Here is a 13,215-nt window from a genome sequence, read left to right on the forward strand (position 1 = left end):
ATTAACTCAACTTTTCTTATGTATTTATGCTTTCGTTCTTTCCATTTTCTTACCTAACTAAATATACAAAATTCACCCAACTCTCAATGTAACAAAATCTATTTACCTTTTTTTACTTGCCATATATTCTGGTAATTACTTAGACTTTCAAAAATTAGTGACCATATATTTCTAGCTAATTTCAACTTCTGAATCTATTGAACATCATCTCTTTTCTCCTTAAAGCATCTTGTGATGAAGCTTGGTTAGTTTATGTTTCATTTTTCTATTACTGCATTTCCTTTACCTTTTCTCTACACAACCAAAAAGTTGTACATCACATAATTCCACCAAAATTTTAAATGGTCCCCTCTTTGTTCAAGGAAAAAAAAAGAAGAAGGAATTGTTCCATAAAATAAGAAAAAGAAGGAATGGTCCCTACACCACTCCACTTATGCTCTGAATTTCCCTTCATCATTTTGCAAATTTGGGTGTCTCATTAAATGAAACCAAAACTAACCTTGTCTCTCAAATTTCCTACTTGTACGAGTACATGATTTGTGACACTTTTTTTAAGAGGAAGTCTTATTTCTTATGTACACAACCTTAAATAAAACTTCCTTGGACATATACATAAATAAAATAAATTTTTAATCATATCATTTAATTATTTTCAATTGTGAGTGTGTGCCTAAATAAATTTTAATTGGAGTCATGATCAAATAAAATTTATCATTTTTTTAATCCCAACACACAAATATGACTACACCTGTGTAAGCAAATACTAGATACTTAAAGGACAATTCCAACAAATGAGTCTATTTAGTTTTATATCCAAGTGACCAGGCCTAAGGATAAAAAAAATATAAAAAAAATTCCACCAAAAAAATTAATGAGTTTGCGAAATAACTCATGAAATGACAAACATGCTTCCATATAATTCTGCATGGGAAAGATCAATAAATGTGGCCACCGTCTACATGCTTCCAATTGGAAACCATTTAGACCCTTTTTCTCCCCTGGGAAAGTTTTGTAAATGGCCTAATTTTGTTGTTGTATCTACCACGTCCAACACAACATAGTAGATCATTGGCTTCTCCAATTAATATATTTTTTTTGAGTTCATTAGATAAGTGTAGATGATTCCCTCAAAAAAAAAAAAAAGATAAGTGTAGATGATTGAAATATTGATCAATGACATGAATGATTCTGAAAGTAGTATAAAACGTTGGTTTGATAAATCAAGTAGTGCATCTGCCGGTAGGTCTACTTTCTTTCATGTTACTTTCATCCCACTTTAACTCATATGTCAACAATGAAATATCATATTTCGGCTTGATCAATAACTTTAGGCCTTATTTAGACAAACATCTAATGTGATAGATATTACGGAAGTTGTTTTGATGGGAAGAAAAAAAAGAGAGATTTCAGTAGGGTTTTGAGAGATTCGAGTGTCATGGTTATATGGTTTTAGGGGGAAGTGGAAATGGAAATGAATAAGAATAAGAAAATAGAGTTTGAACATTATAAGCTATATACTTTTTTTGTAAACAGTTATGAAGAACTTACCAGAATAAGATAAAAACAATGTTTGGCCTATGGTATTGGCTTGGCATATGGGAGTGTGTTCCTCCTCAATTCGATTCTCTCCTATGCCAATTTGGGTGTGGGAGTGTGCTCCTCCTCAACATCTTATGTTCGATTATCCCCGATGCTAATTTGGGTAAGTTAATTTAGCTTCTTAAAAAAAAACAATGTGTAGATAAAGTTATACTCCATCCGTTTCAAAATGAGTGTCGTTTTAGGTCTTTACACACATATTAAGAAATGCAATGATTAAAAGAAAGAGAATGATTATTTTACCAAATTATCCTTATTAACTATTGGTTAGTTTTAAAAGTAATACTATGGAAGCAATGTGCAAAGTATTAATTGAGGGTACAATTGAAAAGAAAAAGTTATTATTGCATTTCAAACTGAAAAGTGACATTCATTTTAAAACAATGTTTTTTGCTAAAGCGACACTCATTTTAAAATGGAGGGAGTAATTTAATTCTATAAGTTATGTCAAACAATCTCATAAATGTTCTAGTAAGCTTAAATAAGTCAACACTATGCTAATGAGAGCTTCACTTTTATGATATCTTGGTATATGTGGAAACGGAGAAACAACACGCTCTTTGAAGAGGGATTTCAATGATTTGACCATCCAACAAGTACTCTCTCCGTCTCTAAAAAATAGTCGTTATTAAGGAAATGATTAATTATGTTGATTTCAACGGTAAAATTAGTATCATTTACTACAATATCCTTATTAATTGTAGTTAATGAAGTAGTTATATTGGATAAAATTCAATTAATAAGGGTATAATAATGAAAAATAATAATAAATGTTGCATTGGTATTCTAAAGTGACAATTATTTTAAGAAAATAAAAAAGTGCTAAAAAGACAATTATTATGAGACTGAGGGAATATGATTTTATAGCTAGCAATAGGGAAGATTGAACAATTCCGATTAAGAACTAGTTTAGTTCAGTCATTTTGATTTTTAGATATATTTTTAATTAATTTAGCCCTTGTGTTTTCATGAGTTAATTTAATCCATAATTATTTTTAACAATTCTGATGAATTAACTTATGAGAAATTCTTGTGCAGGAACGAACCTAACTATCATTCTTACAAACAATAAATTAAAACATAACACGTTGTTTTTTTTTCTTTTAACCATGATTGGTGGTGGTGAATACTAACCGCAAATAATGGTTGAGAGAGGAGGAGCAGTTATTTTTCATTTCTTAAATTATTTCCTAATTATTTTAAAATAAAACAATGACGTGTCATGTTTTAATTTGTTGTTTATAAGAATGATATGTTAGGTTCGTTTCTACACAAGAATTTCTCTTAACTTATTATTAAAAGAGGTCCAATCGAGCATCACAATAATAAACCTCTAGAAAGGTTGCAGAGGAGTAAAACGATTAATGTGTTCCAAGATTAATTAGGACAAAAACTCCATACCTAACAAAGATAGGGGAAATGGGCTCTGTCTACCGTGAGCAAGCTAAATAAAAATAAATTGGCCATTGGAGATCTTATCATAGACTTTCAGTAGCTATCCATTCTCCCTTTCCAGATTATCTCTCCTCTTCAACCCAAAACACTTGAACGTCCTTCTATATTCTCTCTTCCGGTCGCTTTTTTTTAGGGGAATAAACTCATAACATTTCATTAGATAACAAGTCATAAATACTTGATAGTACGTTTGATGAATATGTGAGAGCTAATAACGTATAACGGAGCTTCTTGCGCTAATTAAGGCATGCACGACGACATTTGCTTGCCTTTATAAAGTTATGAAAAAAAGTACTGTTTTACAATTGTCTATAATTTTGATTAATGCTTTCGAATTCGGTGATGTTATTATTGCCACCATCCAAAGCATCAACAACTGTTTTAGAGTTGAGTATAAAATCCATATTGTCAAATCCAAAATTATTAATAATATTATTGAAACACATTTGTCTATAAAATCCATAATGCGTGCTTAATTTAATTAACACTGGTTTATGGCTTCAACAACTGAAGAGTGAGTGATAGTACATGTGTTAAATTTTTGTCACCTTTAAAAGAAAATTCTTGTTCCGTCCCCGTGATGACATGAATGAATAAGATAAAACAAAAGGGCATGCATGTCATGTGTGTAAAAATAGAAATATGAAAACTACACTTTAAATTTCTACCTCCTTTTTATTGTTTGAATTAGTAAGATGCACATATATATATATATATATATATATATATATATAAATGATCCATCATAATCTATGAGCAACAATCTCCCAAAAGTATAGAACAACCAACAAAGGAGGAGACACGAGCAATTTAATTTGATGATTATCTTCCATGCCCCGCACTGTCATAACTTTAGAGCTATCCACGTGCTATGGTTTTGAAAAGTAAGATATGATGAATGAATACTGAATAAATACTATAGTGTGTTGGCATGCATTGTTTTTGAGTAATTATTATTATTATTATTATAAGTTTCATAGAAAAGAAGGAGGGTCCACTCTCCTCTTGTCACATAATATAATGCATCTTCATCAACATACATGATAAATATAACAATCAAAACAGGCCCCAGTTATTAATGATCTGTGGGTCCCACCGAGTTGGGGATTTGGGAGCTGAAAGAGGTATTGCACTGCTCCAACGAAACAATGAGAGAGAATCCTTTATAATATTCTTCTTCTTCTTCTTCTAGATAAGATATTTGCTTGCATTTGTGGAATGTAAAATATCGCAATGGTATAAGTGCATGCTTCATTCCTTGATTAATATTCTTAATTCTTAGTGATCCAAATTTTTCAATAAAAAAACATAGTGAAAAAACTTTGTTACATTTTCATTCACAAATCACAAGAGGGATTGATTTGATAGTGTGTGCAAATTCATGCAGGTTGTTACTGCTACAATTGTAGTACTGTTCAAACTTAGGTACTTTGTCATCTTCCAAGAATTTCTGAAAGTAGATGTACAAAATAGTATTACTCTGTTTTATACTTTTCTATCCTCGTCCCTGTCCTTTTGTGTTGTGTTCTTTTTTATTTTTGTTTCAACTCCAATTCTAGATTTGTAATCATAAATTGAAGGCTTTCTAGTCCAACTATTGAGATGGGACTAGCATCTGCGACAGTACACAAAATATGCAGTAGTTACTAGTTAGTTACAAGTAGATTTTAATTTCGTTCGGCAGTTAATATGAAATTGTACAATTTATATAATATAATATAATAACAAATTTTGTTCTTTAAGACTTTTTTTTTTTTTTTAAGTAAATGGAAAGAGATAATGATAGTTCAGAGTTAGGACGGATGATAAACAAAATATCATAAAGAATTGTTTAATTCAGAAATCGAACTTAGATTGAATCAATAAATACCTTAATACCATTTACTAAAATATCAACAACAAAATTTAAAATAAAACATACTCAATAAATAACAAACACAAACGTTTAAAATAAAATTACATTCAAAACAAAGTTGAGTCAATAAGTGCCTTAATACTCCCTTGGTCCCAACTTATACGACATTTTGATCATTTAACAGAAATTAAGAAGTGTATTTTTTTTTTTTTTTTATCAAATCACTAAAATATAAAAGACAGGAGATGCCTGAACCAATACAACAGAGTTACAAGGTGAATAATACGTGAAAAGAAAATCCAGATCTATCCCTATAAAGGAAAGAACCTAAGGAAAGAGGTGGCTAAGTTCATTGTACAGAAAAGCTAGGCAGCTTAAGACCATTCTTGGTCATAACAACTGCTACAAAACTACATTTTCTATGAAAGATAGCACAAAAACATTGATATTTCTAGCTCTTCTTTTACAATTGGGCAGAGTTGTCATTCCGACTGAATTAAAGCTAGCAAACCTCACTTTGTTCACATGTTTCTTCTTCTTTCTCTCTGCCTTAGTGCTCTCATATAAACTCGGATAGTGTTGCTCAAAGTTTGATATGAGTGCTTCATCATTGTCCTCTTCAACATCAAGTCGCTTGTCATGGCTGAGAGTGTCCTCTATCGCATCTTCTACTTCATCCCCCAAAATTTGGAAAGAATCTGGACACTCTTTAGGGTTCCAGTAGAATGGAGAGGGGATTTGGAAGAAGGAACCAAAGTTTGGCTTGAAGGTAGCGTGTCTCTTGTCAAACTAGCATAGCTGGTTCTTACAGGTTGAAGTATAGGAGTGGTTGCAAACATGGATTGTGTGGACGGAAGATGAGAGGTGTTTTTGTCAAGACCAAATTGTCCCCCATACATCTGAATTGGCATAGTTAAAGGGGTAAGCACATGAGTATTTACCCGAGCCTTTAACCTGTTTGGATCCACAACTCTAACTGAGGTAGCAGGGATGACAACCTCAGCTAGGGCCTCTCAATTTTCCTTGTCATTCTCATCCTCCAAAATATCAAAAGAGTTACGCAGCTGAAGACTTTGATCAGCCAAATCTTCTTGAGCTCATGAGAATGCAAGAGTGTGTTCCTTAGAACCCGTATCAGTATGAACATAAAGAGTTGTTGCTGCTTCCATGCTCTTGATGCTATCCCCAACATATTTATTGCAATGACTGTAGTTAGCATCTATAATCACAGTTTGGACAATATGTGGTTTGGATTGAACGTGGATCTCTGCTACCGGATGTTGTGTGGCTTCTTACATAACCATTGGTGATGTTGGAGCAGGAGTGGCTATTTGGTCATGGTTCTTTGCAGTTTTGGCATGCTTTTTCCTATTTGTCATGGTGTCCTAAGGGTGCTCTCCTGTTGTATCCACCTGCACAATATTCTTTCTTTTCTCAAAATTCCTTTTGTCCTTCACATTTGAGGCAGCTAGCTTTTTGCATTGTTGAACCATATGACCTAAGAACTTGCAGTGGGTGGAAAATGGGGGATATTTTTCATATTGTACCTCTAGAGAGAAAGCATATCCTTCACGTTCCACAATCACTGAGTCAAATAACTTACTGGACATATCAACATCTACAAGAATCCAAGCATACATTCCAAAAAAACCTAGATTGTGTTACCTCATCTATGATCAAAGGGGTTCCCACAACATAGGCAATTTCAAACAGTGTCTTCTTCCTACAACATTCTTGGGGGAGATGCATCAATATGACCCAAATCTAAGTATGAGTATGCATTTGAGACTAAAGATTAAAATCTTGAGACCAACAAAAGAACCTTATTATTCCAGGCTTCAAATTATTGACTCCTTGAGCTAAAACCTTTCTCATATGATCAACATATTTAAATTTAAACTCGAAACAACCCCTTTCCAATTGAAGAACATACAACTCACCGAGGCCAGACCATAAATTCTCAATTTGAGCTTCAAAGTTTGTGTTGCTAGAGGTGTATCAAATTGCTGCATAGTAACCCTTCTCTGGAGATGAGTGTTATGCTGCAATCCCTAATCTCAGCTTCGTAATCATCTTGTGTGATTTTAATTTTAATCTTATCACCAATAACTGTTCTAGGAGGTAGCTGAGTTACCTGAGAATCGTCATAATTCTCCACGGCCTAAGCAAAAGTTTTCCCAATATCTCCGACGCCACCAATTCCGGCGTGTAATTCATATTGTATGAGAGAGAGAGAGAGAGAGAGAGAGAGAAATTACTAGTATTTTAAAAACTTATCTTTCATTAATTGCACTTTTTTCCTTTTCGCTGATATAATTGCACATTTGATGTTTAAAATAGTTTTCCTAATGAATATTTTTCTTATGTAACAAAAAAAAAAAGAATATTTTTCTTGAAGAGTATCCGTATGAATGATTGAACGTTGGACATTGTCATAAATGTATAATGTAATACAATTCATTGTTTGATAACATAAATAATTAATATATTTTAAATTTTAAAAATATTATAACATCGTAGATTGAATTTAAAAAATTTATGTAAAGCCTCCAAACCCAAATTCCCCCTCTCAAAACCCTCATTCAATACAATTTTTGAGTTACCTCAAATAAAGTATATTTTGTATTATGAATAAAAAATTAACCCCATAAGTCCTCTCATCCCAATATCTTCCACTTGCTCCTCTATATACGTAAAAAGAAAGAAGCTTACGTGCGCATATGCAACTCTCTAATTGTTTGGGTTGATGCATTGTGTTATATAAATAAATAAGATTTTATGCTTGTTCATAAGTTTTCGTTAGTAAGCTATTTTTCTCTTAAATTTTTTTGACAAACTTATAAATAATACATAAAAACTTATTTATTTACGTTAGCTAAAAAATAAGACAATCTAAAAAAAAAATCAAAATATTAGTTATAGTTTTCACATTGTGAGCTTCAAAGTGGGAAACCTGATATTTTTTCTTTTGGTTTTCATCCATATATGTGAAAATAACACCCTGTAACAAGTGAGTTCCAAGGGGATTGCATATTTCGTGTGTAATTTAGTGAAGAGAAAAAGAATGTGATGATAAAACTGCAGGAATAGGACTCTTCTCCCACCTTGTGTACTAATTAATTAATCACATGTGGCTAGCTAGCTCAATTTCAAATTTTTGGCTTTTCTAAGCTAAGCACTGGTAAAAAGGCAATTAATGTTGATTCTCTAAATTGGTGAAATGCCGACACATACCTAACCTAACCGTGCATCTAAATGTCGTTATTCATCAATCATTTCAATTTAAATTAAATTGTTATAATATATGCTGCTTTTTCCATTCATTCCTTTCTGGATCAGTCGTGGTCTTACAAACCCTACCGATGGTATGGATGAACCAATTAGTTCATAGAAATGTGTAAAAAATGGAGTCGCATTTAAAAGCCGAGTACTCTACCATTGAGTTAGCAACCCTAAAAAAAAAAATAGAAGGATGTGTATATCCAATCGAAATAAAAAAAAAGATAGAAGGATGTGTATATCCAATCGAAATAAAAAAAAGATAGAATTCTTTCATATTAAAAAAAGGTTGCATATTACATTAAACATTTTTTCTCTTTGATTTCATCTGAATTTGTAGTTCTGGTAGTTTAAGAATTTTTTATAAATTGAAAATCACTCTCGATTCTGCATTGTTGCTTTCATATCTTCAAGATTTTGTGTTCATTTTCCTTGCAATTTACGTTTTCTGCAATAAACTTCATGGCACTTCCATTTTCTCTTGGCATATCCCTTTCATTTTTTTCATTGTAATTGAAACAGAAATTTGTTTTGAATTTGACATGAGATTTGATCGTCAAAGAGCTAGCTCCATCGATCCTTAAATTTGGATGTCTGCATATTTATTGAAACTTAATTACTTTTTAACATATCAAGACCCCACCCTTAACATTCATTTGTTTATGTTTATGATATATTCTTGTCAAAATATAAAATTAACATTAATATATACCCAATTACCCATAGTATTTTTTATTTTATTTTTTGGTCAAGAATTACACATAGTATTTTTTTTATTTTTTATTTTTTTTTATGAAAAATGCTAATAAACAACACCTTTCTTGAGCAAAACCCACAAACGAGCTAGCTATCCTCTTGTATTTTATTTATTTATTTTTTGAACAATTTGCATTTTATTTATTCAAAATGACCGATTTAACTTTGTTGCTTCTTCAAAATGACCGATTTAACCATTTAGAAAACTCAATTACTTTTTTGGTATTAAACTTAATTAATTAATTAACATGAAAATAAAATGAACAAATCAAAATAAATAGACTAAAAGTGTACTTAACCCTTCATTATTTATCAACATGGATAAAGTGAAGTTGTCCACAAGTCCTAGCTCAACTGATAAAATGCCGAAATTGTTAGGTCGGATGCCATGACCGGGGTTCGAACCCCGGTACCTCTACTTGTATGTATGAGTTTATAATGGGTTTGTCATTTCGTCTATCTATAAAAAAAATAAAAATGTAATGCATATATAATTATGTGATCAAATAAATTATATTATTTTGGTAAAAAAGAGAGAGCATAATAATATAGTAAAGGCAATTGTTTATAGAGGCATTCTTCCATAGTTACAAACACAAATGAATAGTGTTTGATCACACACACATTAAAAAAATTATTCTTTGAAATACTAAATCATTTTATTATCAATTTCTTTTTCATCGTTAGAAAAAAATCTTTTAATGTGTGTGCTCAAACACTATTCATTTATGTTTGTGACTGTAAAAGAATTCCTCTTGTTTGCACTGATTTTTACATTGATATATTGATATGCTGATATGTATTAATACATTGATTTGATTTTTAATGAAATACTACATTAACTAAAAATTTTAAAAAAATGAAATTCATCAACTTTTTGTTTATGAGTTAATGTTTGCACTCAATTTTTGTTCTCTTACTTTGACCGAAAAAGTTTGATAGATAACAGCGACTTTAACATGTAATATTTCTGTCTCAATTCCCTTAAAAATAATAATATGAATTTTAATAACTTGTGTCATAAGAGTACAAAATAAGAAATTAAATCGAAAAATTTAATCTTAAAAATTGTATATTTATAACTGTAAAAACTTAAAAATTTATCTTTCAATACAATATTTATTGTTTAATTCTATTTTAAGATATTTATCTTGTGCCGTTAATATTTCTCAAATAATATGTGGGTTTCAGTTGGCCATTTATTAAAGCAATGTAGCCTAATTTGGGACGAAGCTTCGTTGGTAAAATGAGTCACATGCAAAAGATCAAGAATTAGAAGTTGTCGAGTATTGATGGTGATATCTCATAAATTTATTCCATTAAAATAAATAAATCACCGAATAATCAAACAGCAAAATATACATCGATGAAGCAAAGTAAATTAGAGACCCAATAAAATCGAAATTGCTTGGTGGCCCACTAAAGCTTTATAGGAAGATTCATGTAAAGGAGGCTTCTCCTTCGTGTGAAAGGGGAGAACCCCAAACAAACCAATCAATCCACTTCATATGGGAATGTCTTTTAACAACAAAAAAATTACTACATTTTTTTAGGGAAAAAGATACTACATTTTTTGTTAGAAGATTTGTTTCCCATGCATACAATGTACTTGTTTTTTTATTTGAGAACTCAGACAATTAAATTGTGAAAAAGTGAGATGTTAGAGGTTCGAACTCCAGCCCCTGTATATAATATACAATATTCCTACCAATTGAGTTAAGTTCACGGGGATTACAATGAACTTGTTTTACAATAGAATTATCAAAAGTTATCATAGTATATATGTAACAAAAAAGAGTCATAATATGCTAAATAAATTATGGGTATGGGATCCGGATTCTCCATGTTCAGATAAATCTAAATTTGATGGGTAATCCATTTATAGATGTGAAGGCCTTAATCAAGGGAGTAGTGGATATGTGGTTTTGCAAAATATGTGTCTACGTTGCCGAGTTACGGGATGCGTTTGAAGTTTTCTTTTATGCTAGAATATGGAGGGTTAAATTATATTTTTAATCCCTTAACTAGATCGTCCACCCGTGCTGCCGCACGGGTCATATACATTGTAAGTATAGTAGACAAAAGCAAAATTTTATAATACAATCCCAACTTATAATTTTAATGTCATAATTTTAAATACAACTATAGAAGGAAATTGTATAATTGATTCAAAATATTTTTAGTGACATTGAGCAGCAATCTATAATTTAATAACATAAGAGATTTTGCCAAAAGCACTGCACACATCTCTTTTTCTCGTGAGTCAATTACATTGAAAATTCATATATTATATATCACTAACAAAGATACAAAAATTATGTTGAAAGAAATTTGTATAATTGATTCAAAATATGTTTAGTTAGCTTTAATATATAAGAAGATGTATCGAGAAATTGAGAAGGGGGAAAATTCAATAAGGTTAAACAAAGGAATTTAGCATCAGGGTTAAAATAGTAAATTTATGCAATAGGTTTAGGTTAAAATTAGGGCTAAAATATGCTTCTGTGTTAACTTTAATATATAAGAAGATAAATTAGGGCTAAAATATGCTTCTGTGTTAACTTTAACTAGACCATTGACCCGTGCTAACGCACGTGTCATTTAAAAACTTAATACTCACCGAAAAAATAAGACACTGTAGTTCGCTTGAATGTAAAAATTGTTGTGAATCAAAGCAAAATGTCAATTACCATAGACTTTGTTATTGTTCCATAATTCTAGTACGTAGTTCCTGTTACTTTAACATAACATATAATTTTAAAAGGGAAACTGAAGTTCGTTGACATGCAAATAGTTTCAATAAGTAAGAAAATGAATAGTACGCAAAAAAGTCCTACACATTACGGAAAACTTCTCTGTAGATCACACTTGATGCAACATCGGTATCATCGCCGTCGTCGTCATTAATCAATATCTTTAAACCATCCCTCGAAGTAACCCGTGATATTGCGACGTACAACTGTCCATGTGAAAAATAACAAAGATGAATCCAAAACGACATCTAAAAATTTCAATAAACAGATAGCTACCTCAGTTGACTCAATCATGCTTTCAATTACCATTCGGTTAGTGTTGAGCAAGTCATCTGATAAAGACGCGGAGCTGTTCGTTGAAATTTGGCTGACACTTCGGGTGAACTGTATTGATGCATTTTTCATTCTAATAAAAGGGCACCAATGTTAATAGAAGAGTGGTGAGACCTCCAGACAACTTAATTACGACCAAAAAAACTTGCCTTTATTCTAAAGCATATAAAAATGTAAATGGTTACCGTGTCATGTACGCAGCGACATCAGGCAAATCGCCATTAAGTATCAGCTTAGTCCCATTAAAGGCATTAGTAACTCCCATAGCACCTAATTTTTTTAAAAATCAACAGCAAGTGAACATAATTTCACAATTCACTGTTGATATCAGCAGAAAGCACAAACTTAAAACACGACATACCTAAATACATGCGTGTCTTGCAAAACTACAATATCAATATAGTAGGTGTGTCGTTGTCATGGTTGCCAAAAAAGGTCACAAGTCAGCATGTTCACCCCAAAGAGAGCAATGCAGGCGGTTGTTTCTGTAATAAAATATTACCAAACTATCAATTCAGGAACATAAGGTATATTAAAATTATATTACAACCAGGTACAAAGAAAGAGACAAATCTTACTCAAGATCTTCTAAAGTGATATCAATAACCCTGCTTTTCCTTCCGTCCTTTTCAGTTTCCCTTATATCACCTCTTTCAATTACATGACCAATAACATCTGAAATTACGTATACAAAAGCAAAAACAAATGTATGAAATTCCTAAACGAATGCTTATAGGTAGAAATAATGTACAACACACATTCAGAATTGAAGTCTTACCCGTAGATACTTCCTCGACAGTTGAAGAGAGAATTTCATTGAATAGCTTGAACTCAAAAATGTTTATAGGGATAGCAGACGAGTGTACTTTGGTAAAAGTTGAATTGTGCATCATACTAAGCTTATGTTTGTGTGAAGTTACCTTATAAGGACTTTCATTAAAACCTACAATTGCATTTTCAAGCTGATATGTACCCCCTTCTTGAACCATGGACCTGAACTTTGCCACCAAATCTTTTCTAGCTGTGGCGTGAATACGTCCACCCTATTGACGACAACAAAAACATTAAACAGCTGGTTAAATTACATAACTAAAAAACAACAATGACATTAGTTTAATTTTAAAGTTAAGAGTGCAAACATGCAGAAACCTTTTCATCGACCAGTAACATGTTCATGAAAATGAT

The sequence above is a fragment of the Medicago truncatula genome, chromosome 8 (assembly GCF_003473485.1).
Source record: "Medicago truncatula cultivar Jemalong A17 chromosome 8, MtrunA17r5.0-ANR, whole genome shotgun sequence".
Classification (NCBI taxonomy): Eukaryota; Viridiplantae; Streptophyta; class Magnoliopsida; order Fabales; family Fabaceae; genus Medicago; species Medicago truncatula.